The sequence below is a fragment of the Dermacentor silvarum genome, chromosome 10, assembly GCF_013339745.2.
Source record: "Dermacentor silvarum isolate Dsil-2018 chromosome 10, BIME_Dsil_1.4, whole genome shotgun sequence".
Taxonomy (NCBI): Eukaryota; Metazoa; Arthropoda; class Arachnida; order Ixodida; family Ixodidae; genus Dermacentor; species Dermacentor silvarum.
The window spans coordinates 85,572,405-85,590,350 of NC_051163.1; the positions used below are offsets into that span (position 1 = coordinate 85,572,405).

Genomic DNA, 17,946 nt, shown 5'->3' on the forward strand with positions numbered 1-17,946 from the left:
CGAAACAACTTGAAAAAAATGTTTTTTTTCCTTCCTCCATGCTTCCACCCACTACTGTTGTACGCATTGCTTTAGTAGTATTTTTCTTTTCTGTTTTGGTTTGGTTTGGTGTGCGGTGGTGGTGGGGGGGTCGAAGTCGCATGCCAATCCGCATCCATATAATCCACGGCCATAGCCACAGCTGTCATCTAAGCGAGAACGACTGCGTTTGCACTGTGTTAAGCTCGAGATGCTTGTATTCGTTGAATATGAAGTGGACATGACCACTGCGGTTGTCAGGCACACCGCAGTGCAAAACTTTAACCCAGAGGATGTCGTGGATTTCGATCCAATTGTCCTCTACGACGTGGGTGGAACGGCGATGCGACAGAGTGCTGCACATGGCTGGAAGTTCTACTCATTCGTTAATAAGCACACTTAAAGGTTTATACGACTAACATTTCGAACGATTTAAATCTTCACCGGCATGTGCTTTGTCCCGCTCATTTGCAGTAAGCAAAATGTCCGGCGCAATCTCGTAGCGTGACTTTGGGGTTTAGGCCTGGCTGCTCGAGACGTATCTCTCCTTTGATTAGAGTCTCGGGCAGTCTGCGATATGTCTGGAAGGTCGGCGTTATGAAATGGGAGGGGGTGCAGCACGCACTGCCGCGGACGCTCAAGGTAGACACTGCTTCGCAGGAGGAGCCATCGGCGCAATGTGTGCTTTGGCAGTTAGCAGCAGAATTTTGGTTTTGGACACATAATTTGGGCGTAAATGTTAAGCGGCTCCATATTTAGTCTGATGGAATGACATATGCCACGTGAGAACCTGTCTACTGCATGAACGGGTATCTGTCGGGTAGTGGACGTGGGAGCCACGCTTGCAAATGCTTTGCATTCATGAAAGGATGAAACGAGAGTAATGCCAGGGGGAGAGCAGAGGAACTGATATTCCGGCCTAATTTGTTATTATGACACTTGAATGTTTATCACCTAACATTGCTGCCTGTCGGCAGTGTCAGCTTTGTAATACCTTGTTAAATGCAATGCAGAAACTGAAGAAATGGGGCTGCACACGTCGACAGGGCTCAGAAAGCTGTCCTTAGAAAAGGGCAAGAGCACCAAAGGTATGGCAACTGAAATTTGACAAGATTTTAGATTTATATGTTGTTACTGATTTGTGTCATGTGGCTGTGCTTTGTATAAAAAAATGGCGCACATGCTAGCATTTTTTACCCAAGCCCAAACCGCATGCGAGCGATTTTGTGCGCGACGGCGACGAGCGACGGAACAAGCCGTCGAGCAAACTGATCGCTCGTTCTTGTCGCTTGATCGCTTGATTCTGGAAATCTACAATTCGTCGCCGGAACGACTTTCTCTGAGCGACTAGCCAATAGCGAAAAGCCAGAACAGGATGTACATCAGTCAAGTACAACCGATTGTCGCACGGAACAAGCGAATGACTCAATTTTGATACGCACAAAGATAAGAACCTAGTGCAAGACCTTAAGAAATATTTATGGTGCTCTTTACAGTAAAACATATCAAGTTAAACTAATAGAGCATGCGTCACACCAGTTACGGCGCGTATTTGCCGCCCTCATACCAGCAACACCGGGGAGGCAGCGCTCAAAGTCATCGCTCGCGTGTGGTACGACTTGTAGGCGACGAGCCAATGCGACAGCCATCTCCGTCACGTCACTTGTTGCTGTTTCGTGCAAGATCGCGTGCATGCGGTTTATACTTAAGGCTTGTTGAAGGCCTTACAAGAGCATTGTATCTTTTTGCAAAGGAAGTGAGCTCTGCAGTGGACACAATGTAGTGCATATTTGTGCATGAAGACATTTGTGTGTGGCTTTCTATGACTTCAAATTGCACTTCCATGTCTGTGTTCATCTTATTGTGTAATTTTTACAGGAATTATAACTGCCATGGCCTCTATGGCACCTTTGTAATAGGAGCATGGTAAGAGTACATTTTTTGTACAGCACTGTTCAGTTTCAAGCACCAATTTTTTCTAGTTGTGCAGTACTTCACACTCACTGATATTCGTCCATGCTCAGCAGTGCTTACTCACAGCCACTACCTCACAAATGGACCTTTTTCCAGTAAGCGACCCCTCTAGCGGCCGCCACTTCAACTAAATTTGACGGGCAAGACACACACGCTCCCACCGCTTCTCGCCTCTACGCAAAGCATGGTAGCGTTTGACCAAGCAGTCTCTTGCGACGGCTGTCCCTGCTTTTTTTTTCTTCTGTCGCTTGTGTTGCTGAAGCAGCTTCTCATTGTCCTGCTCTAGCGCGCATGTATTTGCTCACATGTAGCAATAACACATTTTACATTTACCGATGCAATGGCAGCATGCTGATGCGATGTGCAGGCCATTTGTAACCAAGATTTGAGAGATGCACCGCCTTTTGTTCTTCAGCAGCTTGGTCAGTACTTTGACTCAACTGGCGAAGGCATGTGTGAGCGTGAAACGCGACGTGGCAGGACTTTCTTCAGGATAAACTCGACCGTCGTTTTGAGTGGCTCGACTTGAAGGAGGCGGTCAACAGACGCATGCACGTGCGTACGTGCTTGCCCTCAAGAGCGGGCATGCTAGCAGCTCACCATGATGAACAAACTACATGCAAAACTTCTGCACACATACTGCGAGTGCACTGCAGGGCAAGTGTTGTTTTATATCGAGATAAGTATCGTATATGGCATGGTACTGGGGACTAAGTGGACGAAACACAGTACGGGGGGGGGGGGTAAGCAGAGTGTAAGTGGACGCAACACGTTGTTTTGTCAGGTGCGTAAAGCTTCATTTGCCTGCAAAAAGTAAGACTCGCGAGTTTTGCATAATGCGGCACCGCGGGTGTGTCGCTTTGGCCTGGAACGATGCATTCTGATCGGCTGTGTGGCGAGATTCTTCTTTTCGTTTGGCCCCATGTAACCGTACAGCTATTTCCGCTTGCATGCGGTAGCACGTTCTTAAGCCAATGGTAAAATCCGTGCGGTATACATACCCGTAGATTAAAACATCGCCGTGACTTCCGAGTCGGTCGTAAGGCGAGAAGTCTAATAATCACAGCGCCAGCATCATGCTGTTACCAGAACGCAGGCTTACCTCACTCAGCAAGAATTGCATGATAACTCACTGATAACATGGGGTATTTTTTAAATTTGACTGTGCGCTCCACTCCAGTACAATGTTCACCATTCCACGCCGGTTTGTGCAATCGACGGTACAGAAAGTGCCTGCATGAGTTTTGTCGCAAACACTGCGCCTATCGCTCGAGCGTTAGTTCACAGAGTCTTTTTCATCGACAAAAGTGCTTGCAGTCTTTCCCACAAACAGCTAAGTGTTTCCTTTAACCAATATTCTTGCCCAGAACACGAGAAAAATTATTGATCAGCAACTCAAGCTCAAGAAATTGCCGCGGATCATGCAAGGGTTCACGCACTCACTTCGCACACCTGCCCTGTGATAATGGCGGCGTTGCATGGAATGCAGCTGGGGCATGCCCATGTGCATAGCTGAATTGGAAAAAGGTCCATTCATTTGAGCCTATAGGCACTCATCATCATAGATTTGCAACCGTTCGCACTTTTTCACATTTGCTCTTATGATGTCACTGACGCCTACTCATGCTAACATTGATTCATGCCCGGTCATGTCAGAAATTTCACGAGATCGAAGCCGGTTGTATATTTCACTTTTATTTCTTGACCAAATAGATATGGTCGGCACGCCATTCAAAAGCATGCAACTGAATTTTGTTTTTAACAGAACCAACAGTTTACCAGAAAAAGCTACCAAAGACCAACTGGTAAAGGCTACATTTTCATGCGGAGTGCTTCTTCTCAAATTTGAAGGTATCTGTGAAACAACATAAACGGAACATGGACACGTAACTATTATTACATAGTATATACAAACATAAAGGATATAGGTCGTATGGTTTCCCTTTTTAAGAAAAAAAATGCCTTCTAAAAATTTGAGAAATGCTACATTTTACAATATTGTAAAGTCGATTTCACCTGTCATTTTCAGTGCATGAAATTTTGCCGAATTTGTTCCTGTGCGTGTAGAACTAGAAAGAAAATAGTATGCAATAACCATTTGATGGCAAATGAGTGACTACGGCTTAAGCGGTCAGGCAAGGGGTTCAATGGGGGCTGGGTGGGGGAATCTTCGCGACTACATTTAAACTGCAATTACACATTAAGCGGGTACGTATTAATGAGGTTTGACTGTACCCGAGTTCCTTGAGTGTAGGCAGAAATAATTACCTATGTAATATTGCAGCGTCATTGTACAGGTCATGTTTGCAAGGTACCAGTGTGTGGTATGTCCCACACAATGTTCCTGACAGACATTCTTGGTTTATATACCCCGGCAATGTGTAATGGTTACATTATGCTCTTTCGATAGCATGGGACTCCTATATTGCTTTTGAAGTCTTAAATCCTTACCTTTTATGAGACCTGGCAATTCAAGGGAAAAGTTGTACATTTTCTTTTGTAGCTGACATGGACATATTCACTGGAGAGGCCATCGATGTTGTCATCGAATCCTCAAGAGATGACGGAAAGGTAACTTTAAAAGTCATAGAACTGTTTTTTAAGGATCGATGTTACATTTACGTTCAGAAAGGGCTCGTTCATTTCAGAGTGGGGAAAGAAACTGAGCTATGTCCCTTTTGTTTTTCCTTTATGGATGTAAGTAGCTGTGTATGATCCACGAACTAGATTTATGGCCGAGTACCATATTTATTCAAATCTATGCCGGTCTCACTCCTAAGCCAGCACCTGAAGGTCTGAAGCCGGTGAAAAAAGTGCTTTTCTTGAATGTAAGCCGGACAAGTTAGGGCAACAGACACAAAACGCAAACATCATTTATTAGTCACAACCCGTCCCAGCCCATGCAGTGTTGTCGTTGCTGCTAGCCTTGTCGCTTACCTTCTTATCATTGTCAGCATAAAAGAGCAGACAATTTTTGGTGCCATTTAGTGCACTTTAGATGCTGCACTCCTTGAAAGCATGCAATCAAGCTTCATGGTGTGTCCCATGCTGCAGTGACCCAGCTCGCCACTTGTGTTAGTTATGCGCATTTAGTACAACCTGTTGCTGTTAGCTTATACGCTTTATCACTCGGCCAGATCGCGAAGTATTTCCGCAGGCAATCCATCCTCAAAATGCTTGTTGATACAGACGTCAAGTGGCTGAGGCTGGTCCGTCATGCCACCTGGTATAATAGCGATGTCCATTCAAGCTTGGGAGAGCACAGCCTTCATGCTGTCAGTAAGGTGCCCACAGTACATATCAAGGACAAGGAGACAGTTCTTGGGTGACGTTGTCATGTGATCCTAATCCACTAGTCAAACGTGGCACTCGTCATCCGCCTGTTCCCATTTGCCTGTGTGGCAGCATTTCTGGGAAAGGCTTCTTAAGCCGGCAGTGGCTTCCTCTTATAAATTATGTATGCAGGCAGCTTATGTCAATCAGCTGTGCCATGCAGCATCATGACCGCATGTTGCTTTCCGCAAGTGGCCGAGCACATGACGCCCCTTTGGTGCTGTTGTCATTGGCTTGCTACACCACAGACATACCAAAATAAATGAAAAGGGGTCAGTTTACAGCACTCTACTGCAGCCACTTTTGATTGGCTGGAGTGGCCAAGTAGAAAATCTGACCCTGGTAATATGCTTGCTCTGGTATTTTTGTCTCGCATAAATGTTTTAGTTGTGTTTATTGTTGCTTAACACTATTGCCACAATTTCCTGTGTAGAACAGTGTCCCATGAAAGCACAACTATGCTTGCTCTCAATGCATACAAATGTACGAGAAGTGTTTGCAGATCATCTGCATTTGCTGGTGGTAGTAAAATTAAGAGTGTGCAGAAATGACAGCAGTGGGATAGTGGGCATAAAGAAACAGTTCTGTGCGAGACAAGCTTGATGGCTCCTCTAACTAAGCCGCCATAAAGCGATCTCGGTGCTTGTGGAGATGGCTATTTTCGCTGCGTCTTCGAAGCCCATAAAAAATTGCCGCCACATAGAAGAAATAACTATATAAAATGAAATTGTACTTTTTACTATAAGTTAGATGGTGCACTGCGCTCGTAGTGACGCAGGTCTCCAAAACGGCGCTAGAAAACATAATTGGTGGACTAATCTTTTATTATGGTAATGTCACTTGTGTGATGAAATCTAGGGTTTGACGAAAACTTGTCTGGCGAGGAAAGAACATGGCTGAATAAACGTACACTCGCCAACTGAAGAACACAAAAACAACAGATTGACGTTTTGGCACCCACTACGGGTGCCTTGTTCACAATGAACGAATGCATGGTGATCTTTATTATATATGCGTTGGAAGACGTAAGGCCCTTGCGTACAACTCAGGGAGGGGGCCCCGTGTCCGGTTTATTGTGTTTGTCGTAGATTGTAGTATGCAAAATGATTCAAGAAGCTATTGGAATAATTTCTTCTCTCTTTTGATGATGAAAGCCGAATGCCAGTTAATACTGTGACCAGTCTTCTCATGATGCTCTGCTAGGGCGCTGGAAACCATGTGTCCTTTGGCTACATCATTGCGGTGCTGCTGTAGCCTTCTTTTAAAGTTTCCCGTCTCGCCTACGTAGCACGCCTGGCAGTCCTGGCATGGAATTTTGTAGATGATGCCGGGATATTTTTCTTTTTCGAGGCAGTCTTTGACTCGGACGAGTTGTTGTTTTAGCTTGCTTGAAGGGACATGGCAGATTTGTACATCATAATCTTTGAAAATTCTCGACATTGACTCGTTCACGCTTCGTGCATAGGGGAGAGCCGCCCGTTTCCTTGTTCTCATCGGCCTGATAGGGGGTGCAGCGGCACGCTTTTCTTCAGTCTTTATAAACTGGCTAGGGTAGCCATTGGTGACCAAATCCTGCGTTACTCTCTTCAACTCAGCTCTGCGTGCGTCAGTAGTCGAGCACAGATTGTTTGTGTCCAACGGGATGGGCCGAATAAAAGTGCAGATATTTCCCTGTGTGCGTAGGGCTTCTGATAAATGCTTGTTGAAAGGCCGGATGCAGTACGCATGACTTCAACGTCAAGTAAAGCCAGGCGACCATTAACTTCTTTTTCAACGGTGAATTCTATTGTGCTTTGGAAAGACCTCGAAGATAAAGCCCTCACGACATTCCAGCCCGCTCCAAAATTGTTCCTGCGGTATGTCGACGATTGTTTTTCCATTATCTGCCGCAAAGACGTCGTACCTTTTCTGCCGCACTTGAACTCTTTCCAAAGCACAATAGAATTCACCGTTGAAGAAGAAGTTAATGGTCGCCTGGCTTTCCTTGACGTTGAAGTCATGGGTACTGCATCCGGCCTTTCAACAAGCGTTTATCAGAAGCCTACCCACACAGGGAAATATCTGCACTTTGATTCGGCCCATCCCGTTAGACACAAACGATCTGTTGCCTCTACACTGTTCACCCGTGCATTCCGATTGTGCTCGACTACTGATGCACGCAGACCTGAGTTGAAGAGAGTGACGCAGGATTTAGTGAGTAATGGCTACCACGGCCAGTTTATAAAGACTGAAGAAAAGCGTGTCGCTGAACCCCCTATCAGGCCGATGAGAACAAGGAAACGGGCGGCTCTCCCCTATGCATGAGGCATGAGCGAGTCAATGTGAAGAATTTTCAAAGATTATGATGTACAAATCTGCCACATCCCTTCACGCAAGCTAAAACAACTCGTCCGAGTCAAAGACTGCCTCGAAAAAGAAAAATATCCCGGCATCGTCTATAAAACTCCTTGCAAGGACTGCCAGGCAGGCGTGCTACGTGTGTTCTTCAGTTGGCGAGTGTACATTTATTCAGCCATGTCACTTGTGTGAAGGTTTTTTTTTGTATGTGTACAATAATGTTTATGGCATAATTATGTAATCATGCAGTCCTTGGAACGCAATGCTTGTGCACATTTATTTCTATATTGCATCTAGTGACCGCACAGATCAACCTGAAAATAAAGAGTGGTCCTAGAGACAACACATGTATTTGAAATTCGGCTACCCAATGCCAAGGTAGATGTTAGTGAGTTCATCGCGCTATAAGTAGCAGTGAATATTCTTGCAGATCATTGTCAATTTAACAAATTCAGCGATTGCTATTTATGCTAAAATGTCTAAATGATATTTATGTCTAAAACATTTTTTTAAATTTTACTGTATAATTTCGTTCTGCTCATGCAGGTCAGCCCACTACAACTAATAAATGGCCAGAATGCCAGAAAACAGTAGAGTTGAGAAAATGTATAGTGTATATCGTCCAGTATAAAACCTGTTAGCTACAAGCTATGTATGTGTTATTATATATTGCAGGTGTATGCTGGATCCGGGCAATGAATAGAAAAGGCTGCTTGGGGGACATTGTTGCGGTCTACGTCTGACTATGTTCTGCCGTATGGCGTCCACAATGTATTGGATGCCAGATGAGCTTAAGAACAGAAGCGTGACCGGGACTTTGTCCAACAAGTCGCGATCCAAGGGAAGGACTGAGGCCAGACCAGCCGTGACACCACAAAAGTTGCCATCCTTGAAAAGTATATGAACATACTGTTCCAATGAACTGATCTACTCATGTATAGATGGCACATGCAAATAGCCACAGTAAAAGCGAAGCTAGTGCTAAAGCACCGTGTTGCGATCATCTGCTACTGAAATATTTCATGTTAAAACTGTAGAAAGAATTTGAGGCATGTGAGTTAACATAAAAAAGTAATCTGCAGTTTGGTTATTGAAAATGCAGCTTTGCAAAAATATTTCGTTGAACCGTGGGCATATTGTTGGGAACTTGCACTGTGCATGCTGGAAATTATTGTTTAGATGCTTTCATTACTTTTGTACTCGTGATTGCTTTTCTTGCGCAGGCCTCCTCCGGATCTTCATGGGCAACCGTGTCACGCCGGAAGACGAGAAAAAAAAGATTGAAAGAAGTGCGCAGGCAATTGGCGGAGAAACTCGCTGACGCGCAAAGATGGTAGTGCTACTGGTACTGATAGCTACGGGGCTTGTCCCAAAAGTTTGTGCACTGAGCCAGCAAAAACGCGGCAGAGAATGTAGTGACATGAACTGCTCAAACTTCTGGGACAGACTTTGTATATTGACCTTACCAGCTTAGCACTTTTACCTTTCTTTGTGGAGTTAGTGCTTACCGTATTTACTAAAAAATAGGTCCAACATGAGTATAGGTCGACCACTATATATTGAATTAGTTGAGAAAATTAGAAAATTTTAGTTTGAATTATGTCAACCAATATTTTTCTTTAGCAGTAGTAGTGTAAACTTAAATTATTTCTCTTAAGGTAGGTCTTGGGTGGTGGGTGGGTGCCTCAGTTTAGAGCTCCATTGGTCTCTGCAGCTTGCTGGGCTTGATCGAGAAGAGCTCTCTGGCTCTCTAGATTTTCGCTAGCAAGCCAAACGTCCCGCTGCCTGTTGCTTCGAATTTGCGCCGTTAGGGGGTGAATTTAGAATTTGGAAGTCGTTGCTTACATAAACACATTACGTGGACGAGACTTGGCCCACCAAGGGAAGCGGCAGGGTGTATGCATCTTGTGAAGTATTTGGATGTATGGATATGCGTGGAGGACCACACAAATAGCGAAGGAACGAAAAAGATTAGGTCTATCTTAAAGAGACGGGAAGAGTGTGGATCAGAGAGCAAATGGCGATAGCCGATATTCTTGTTGACATTAGGAGAGGAAATGGAACTGGGCAGGCCATGTAATGCGTAGGATGGATAACCGGTGGATCATTGGTTACAAAATGGATACCAAGAAAGGGAAGCGCAGTCGAGGATGGCAGAAAACTAGGTGGGGGGATGAAGTTAGGAAATTTGCAGGCGCAAGTTGGAATCGGCTAGCGCAAGACAGCGGTAATGGAGATCGCATGGAGAGGCCTTCGTCCTGTAGTGGACATAAATATAGGTTGATGATGATGTGTGTTTGTAAGAAGAGCCAGTACCTGGCCTGTTTACCTGTACGGTCTGGGTGTAGGTGGCTGTATTTTTGTCTCTTTGGTCTTCGAGGATGTCGTGCTGGTGGATCAGGGGTATTCCAGTAAAACACGTTGTGGGGCTAGTTGGTGCATAGCTTTCAAAAGATGAAGCGCCAACAGTGACAGCACATTAGGAAGGAACAAAGACAGGACAGGCGCTACTTGCAACTGTTTATTGTGGTCAAAGGTGGTTGAATATATAGCCATGGGGAGAGGGGGGACGAAAAAGGCGGAACACTGATTGTATGAATGCGCACGCGTGAGAACACTGAAGATATGCATGAAGGAAATGGCGAATCTAAAACTTATCTAAAAACACACTTTCATTTGTGTATATATTCAGAGACGGGGAGCTGACACGTTTCCCCTCTCTTCCTAATCTGGTTGGCCTCCAACAATTCACGTGCCACAGAGTCTTTACTTTTAAACAAGATTGTAGTATCTTGAAGCCTTGCTTCACATGCTTGTTTATTTTCATTGCCGCAGGCCTTGCAATGAAGAGGCAAGTTTGAGCCATAACCATATTTCAATGAAAGCTTATGCTCCCGCAGGCGATCATTAATACATCGGCCAGTTTGGCCGACGTACTCTTTCCCACACTTCAGCGGTATACGGTATACAACTCCTTCCTCACACTTCACAAAAGGATTCGTATGTTTAATGGAACACCCTGCTTTCTTAGAGTTATCAGAACCAATCAGGTGGCACAAAGTAGCAAGTTTTCGGGGTGCGGAAAAAACCACAGGAATTTTGTATTTCACGGCGACGTGTTTAAGATTGTGCGCCACTTTGTGAGAATACGGAATCACCACTGGTTTGGCTTTCTTTTCGAATGTTTGTCCTTCTTCAGTGCTTCTTTTTCTTTCTTTTTTCACCTTTTTCAATAACGCCTACGAAACTGCGCTTAAAACCGAACAAGGGAAGCCAGCCTTCCTCAATTTCAAAATCTGTTCGTCAAAGCTTCCTTGTGCCTTATGACAGCAGGATTTTTTAAGGGCGGATTCGAGGCACATAGTGGCAATCGCACGTTTAACAGTCTTGGAGTGTGTAGACTCATACGGCAACAATTCCTTGCGGGCACGGGGTCGATACATCCAGCAGGAACCTTCGTCAGTAAGGGTTATGTCAAGATATAAAAACTGCAAGCTGTTATCCTTGGCTAGTTCAAAAGTAAAATCTAAGCCTTTGCCGTGCTGTTTAGATTTTACTTTTGAACTAGCCAAGGATAACAGCTTGCAGTTTTTAGATCTTGACATAACCCTTACTGACGAAGGTTCCTGCCGGATGTATCGACCCCGTGCCCACAAGGAATTGTTGCCGTATGAGTCTACACACTCCAAGACTGTTAAACGTGCGATTGCCACTATGTGCCTCGAATCCACCCTTAAAAAATCCTGCTGTCATAAGGCACAAGGAAGCTTTGACGAACAGATTTTGAAATTGAGGAAGGCTGGCTTCCCTTGTTCGGTTTTAAGCGCAGTTTCGCAGGCGTTATTGAAAAAGGTGAAAAAAGAAAGAAAAAGAAGCACTGAATAAGGTCAAACATTCGAAAAGAAAGCCAAACCAGTGGTGATTCCGTATTCTCACAAAGTGGCGCGCAATCTTAAACACGTCGCCGTGAAATACAAAATTCCTGTGGTTTTTTCCGCACCCCGAAAACTTGCTACTTTGTGCCGCCTTATTGGTTCTAATAACTTTAAGAAAGCAGGGTGTTCCATTAAACATACGAATCCTTTTGTGAAGTGTGAGGAAGGAGTTGTATACCGTATACCGCTGAAGTGTGGGAAAGAGTACGTCGGCCAAACTGGCCGATGTATTAATGATCGCCTGCGGGGGAGCATAAGCTTTCATTGAAATATGGTTATGGCTCAAACTTGCCTCTTCATTGCAAGGCCTGCGGCAATGAAAATAAACAAGCATGTGAAGCCATCTTGTTTAAAAGTAAAGACTCTGGCACGTGAATTGTTGGAGGCCAACCAGATTAAGAAGAGAGGGGAAACATGTGTCAGCTCCCTGTCTCTGAATATATACACAAATGAAAGGGTGTTTTTAGATAAGTTTTAGATTCGCCATTTCCTTCATGCTTATCTTCAGTGTTCTCACGCGTGCACATTCATACAATCAGTGTTCCGCCTTTTTCGTCCCCCCTCTCCCCATGGCTATATATTCAACCACCTTTGACCACAATAAACAGTTGCAAGTGTAGCGCCTGTCCTGTCTTTGTTCCTTCCTAATGTGCTGTCACTGTTGGCGCTTCATCTTTTGAAAGTGGATCAGGGGTTCCTCGTAGGGATCCTCGAGCAGTTTGGTCGGCCTTCTCATTTCCCTTGTGCCCAGAGTGTGCCGGGCACTACATTATTGCGTGGTGCCATTCTAGGGTGGTGCCTAGCATGCTGTGGATTTTGTGTGGAATGGTGCCCGTTATATATGAATGGACCACTGCCTGGGAGTACGTCAGGACCAATGGAGATTGTTCTTCTGCCTCTGCATCTTGAAAGGCCAGTGCTATGGCTGCTGCCTCCTCCGTGCAAGCCAAAGGGGTCCGAATGGAGCCAGTTATCACTGTGGACTATTGTGAATTTGTTGCCACCCTATGTACGTCCGTGTAGTATATGTCTGGATTTCTTCCATGTTTGTTTTGTAAGGTCTTTGATCGTGCTTTTCTTCTGCTTTGGTTGTGTTCCGTGCTCATGTTCTTTGGGATTGCTGAAACAAATTTTCCCTCTTCTGCATGTTAAGCAGCAAAACTGTTTCTTCCCTGCTGTACTGTCCACTCAGGGGCATCCCACCTTTTACAGCAGGACCCTTCCTAGTTCTGGTGAATTCATATGCTATCTATGTGCCATGACCACCACCGTGGTATATTCTTCATATGTGACGTAAATACCAAGAGCGTCCACTTCTTGATGCTCGTGTGTTTTGGTAGCTCCGGAGAAGCCTCGTATGCTGCCCTGATGATGGCGCTCACTTTGGTCGTCTTGGCCTTTGTAGCCTTTGAAAAGGGAGGCGAGTCAATGCTGCAAGCTGGATCCTCTTCGTACTTGCCAGAGAAGTCATCCTTGATGGATGCTGCACAGGCGTCCTCGGCACCCCAAATGACGATGTCTTTAACGCTGTCGAGTGTGCTCTATATGCAGCATCATTTAAAACCAGTCTGAATCTCAGCTGGCAGGCCCCCTCGCACATTCTTAACCCATGTTGAGACTTTGCTTGTCTCCAATGATGGTCCCCAAACATACTTCATTAGATTTCTTAATACTAGTTTTGCTTTCTACTTTGTTGTGTATATTTACTACAGGTTACAAATAATGTACTAGTAAAGCAGGCGCCCATGTGCTGCTTGAACCCAGGCGTGGCAGAGGAATGCCATTGCCTCGGTACTTTTGCTAGCTTTTTTCATGAATATAGGTAGAAATTTGTTGGTAACATAGATTGAGTAGCTTCATTAATTTCGAGAAATAGGACCTATGTACAGTAGATACAGTATTTTTGTTTGCATGTATATGATGGCTGCGTGTGAATTACTGTGCAATAAAACTTTGAAACCATCAATCAAAGGTGTATTTTCTATTTAGGAACTGTCTGACAGCATAATCAAGCATGCTTGATGACGCCACTAGGGATCGTATTCTCGGAAAATCACATTCGGAGGTAGTTTCACTTTTGCGAGAATCGGCACTGCATGCCTGCGCACAAGCTTCGGGAAAATGCAAGAGCTTTCGTGGGCCGAGCCATGAACTCTCGCGAAAGTGGAACTATCGCTGAAAGTGATTGCCAGAGAATACTGCCGCAATTGCGGCCTGTCGGAATAGAATGTTCCGACAGGATTACAAACCGACAGGCGGAAACCGACAGGCTGACGAGCCGACAGGCTTACAGGCCGACAGGCCAAAATAACATATAGCCGACAAGCCGACAGCCTGTCGGATTTTTGGCTGGGCTGTGCTCGTACTTCCATCGTTTTGTCCAGAACTTCGCGGAAGTGGCCCACCCTCTCACTGGCCTACTCAAGAAGGACGTCGTTTTCACTTGGCGTCGTGACCAAGCGGACGCCTTTTCATCGCTCGTTGCCATCCTAAAGAACCCACCTGTTATAGCACATTTCGACCCGCCAGTCAGTACGGACGTTCGTACCGACGCCAGTGGCCAAGGTATAGGCGCCGTCTTTGCACAACAGCAGCATAGTTTCCACCGCGTGGTCGCCTATGCAAGCCGCCTTCTGTCGCCTACGGAGCAAAATTACTCGATCACAGAACGCGAGTGCTTACCTCTCGTCTGGGCCATCGCAAAATTCCGCCCGTACCTGTATGGCAGGCACTTTTCAGTTATTACAGACGACCATGCGCTTTGCTGGCTTTCCTCGCTGAAGGACCCCACTGGTCGCCTTGGCCGTTGGGCACTCCTCTTGCAAGAGTACTCATTTTCTGTGTCCTACAAATATGGACGGCTTCACCAAGACGCGGACTGCTTGTCACGATACCAGGTTGATCCCCCTGATACACTGGAGGATGAACCTGACACCTTCGTTCTGGTCATTACGGACTTCGTCCACATAGCTGACGAACAACGCCGCGACTCATCTTTGCGGCCTATTATACACGGCCTCCACTCACCACACCCTGACCCTTGCCTACGGATGTTTGTGCTCCACAACGACACCTTACACTGCTACAACGCCCGGCCTGACGGCGCTGAGCTCTTGCTTGTTGTTCCCGCGCATCTTCGCTCTACTGTTTTGCGCCAGCTTCACGATTCACGGACGGCCAGACAGCTACGCGTGTCACGCACGTGTGATCGCATCCGTAGGCACTGCGTTTGGCCTGGTCTCTACCGTTCTGTGCGACAGTACGTTGCGGCTTGTGACCTCTGCCAGCGACGCAAGAGTCCTGCCCTACTGCCTACTGGCAGCCTTCAGTCCCTCGATATCCCTGATGAACCAATTTTCCGGTTGGGACTCGATCTTCTAGGGCCTTTCCCCATATCAACCACTGGCAATAGATGTGTTGCAGTCGCTACTGACTACGCAACGCGGTATGCTGTTACACAAGCACTTCCCACCAGCTGTGCTACTGATGTAGCCGATTTCCGTATTCACGACGTCATACTGCGCCACGGTGCTCCTCTTCAGTTAATCACCGACCGCGCCTGCTGCTTCCTGTCTAAAGTAGTCGACGACATTCTTCGTTTTTGCTCGACCAATCACAAGTTCACCACTGGCTACCATCCACAGACAAACGGCCTTACTGCACGCCTCAACCGTACTCTCACAGATATGCTTGCTATGTACGTGTCTGAGGACCACCGAGACTGGGACATTCACTTGCTTTTTGTGACCTTCGCCTACAACTCTTCTTGTCACGACACAGCTGGCTACTCACCTTTTTATCTACTGTTTGGCTACTACCCACCATTGCCTATGGACACCATACTTCATCCTCACGCAGACACATACTCTTCCTATGCTCGTGATGCTCTTGCCCGTGCTTACATCGCCCGTCAGGTTGCCCGCGATCGCTTGTCGGCTTCACAGGCCAATCAAAAATGTTTCTATGACCGCCGACACCGGGAGGTGAACTTCCCTCCAGGATCGCTCGTCTTACTGTGGTTCCCGTCACGTCACGTTGGCCTATGCGAAAAACTCCTCTCCTGTTATGCTGGCCCTTACCGCGTCGTACGCAGTCACTAATGTGACCTATGAAATCGCTCCGCTACGTCAGCCTCTGCAACAATCGCGAGTGACATAGTCCATGTCTCGCGCCTTAAACCGTACCACTCTCGGCCCGGGCCCTAATTGCACCGGGACGGTGCATCTGCCGCCGGCTCGTAATGTCACGAGCGGCGATCCTGTGGTCGGTGGTTGGACGACGACGACGGCATGGCTTTCTGGTGTGCACGCGTTCTCCTGAACCATTGCTGTAGCATTGTGCGCCTCCCCTTGTAAATATATTAATTGTATATATATATTCTTCCCGTAACAATATTTATACTGATAGTTAAATGGAACAACCGTTAACTGCATGACGAAGGAAGCCGGAGAATACGGAGAAAATCTCGGCAGACAAATATGGCAAAACATCAACGATCATCTGCTGGGCATTCTCAGCACTAAGAAGATATGGCACATTCCTACGGGCCATCCTGGAAGCAAGCTGGACCAAGACGCTGCAAAAACAAGGCCTCTGTAAAGTCAGAGCGCTTGCACCTTGTGAAGAGGGAAGTCCAGCGAAGCTGGCGCTCTGGTGGAGTTTGCTGTGTGGGAGTTTAGATATATTGGGAATTTGCTATGCTGAATTTGACTGCAAAATGGTAAGCTGACGCCTTCGCTACGTACTTGGAAAAGTGGCTTCCCTGCCGGCTCCTAATAGCACAGTGGGGTATATTTTAACACTTAGACGAAGGCTATACGCGCACAATGCCTGGGTCTTTAAGAACTGGATCGGAGTCCACGGGCGACAGCGTTCCTAGCGCGTTCCTCACGCTTTTCGAAGACGTTCTCAGGCAAGAGTCCTTGACCTAATCTCCGTATATACAACCAACGCCAACGCGAACTCCTCTCACACCCCACTCCTTCATTGACATACTTTTTACGCACACCGCCATTGGTTGGCGCGCCTGATGCTCTCCCCCTTCCCACGCGAGTATTGAACGGCTGGATTTACGTCAACCCCCCCTCCCCCGTTCTCCTTTTCATCTTCGCCCCCTCACAGCATTCTCACAGGGTTGCGCTATTCTTTTCATTACCTCTCCCGCTAGGTAACGTGGCTTTTCTACACGCTGACACGATCTCCTGGAACCTAGCCCTTAACATCTTAGCTGTAAAGGTTATACACTCGCATCCGAGGACCGAACAGCAAGTGCTGGAGGAGGCCAAGCGTAGTCTCATCGAAGACAAGAACTGGGACTCTTCTTAATCAGTGTCGTATCACGGCACTGCCAACCGTATGCTCGATCGTCCTTTTACGCAAGTGGAGATACAAGCGGCTCTCGAAAAACTAGCGCGCAACACTTCTCCAGGAAAAGAAAAATTACCAACAAGCTACTTGACAGCTTGCCCGCTGTAGCTGTCACCTGACTTCTCGGGCACATGAAAACATGCTGGGAATCAGGCAACCTCTTTCTTCTGGCAACGTGTAAGCACTCTGTAATAATAATGATTCCTAAACCAAGAATGTCGCTCCAAATTGACATTCTCCGACCCATTTCCTTCACCTCCTGTGCGGGAAACCTGTTCGAGCATGTCACCCGCGACTACCGCACACCGCACCTTGAAGACAAAGAATACATGCCAGACACAAGTTCGGTTTTCCGCAGCACCTTTCTACCCTGCATATTACTTGAAATAAACGAACCCCTCTTCGCCAACCTAGAACACAGAAACAAATCGTCCATGCTCGCAATCGATGCTAAAGGAGCCTTTGATAATGTAACGCACGAAGTGATTCTCCAAAACCTCCAGAATACAAACTGTGGCCTAACAGCTCAACAGTGGATGAGGCTTTTAGGATCGCTTATATTGTTGTAGCCTCCTGCAGCGCACCTTTTTAATGGTATCATTGAAAAATGTTCCTTAATATCAGCAAAAATAGATTATTCAAACAATGTTTATTATTAAACGAACAACGACAGCTACTCGGCGATCTTATGCTCACCACATTCAAGGGGGGGGGGGTTGTACATACAAGCTGCGAACATGACCCTTTGTTTTTGAAATCATAAGTCGACAAACGAAACGGGTCCCCCTCAGACTCGCTGACAAAGTAATTTTTTAGCTTAGGCATCAATCGGACTAAGACTTACAAAAGCTCTACTCAGCCGACATCATTCGGACACAGCTACCTTGGCCCTCCACAATAAAAGTAGAAAGTTGCCTATCAAGAAAGGGGTCAGGCAAGGAAGCATAATGTAATTTTTTTCACGGAAGCACAATGTCTTCAA

General features: G+C 46.2%; 1 protein-coding gene across 1 annotated transcript in view; it reads right to left on the reverse strand.

Moving 5' to 3' along the window:
- Positions 1–17,946, reverse strand: part of LOC119466238 (XK-related protein 7-like) — a 169,618-nt gene that overhangs the window by 44,350 nt on the left and 107,322 nt on the right. The gene's annotated exons all lie outside the window — the stretch shown is intronic.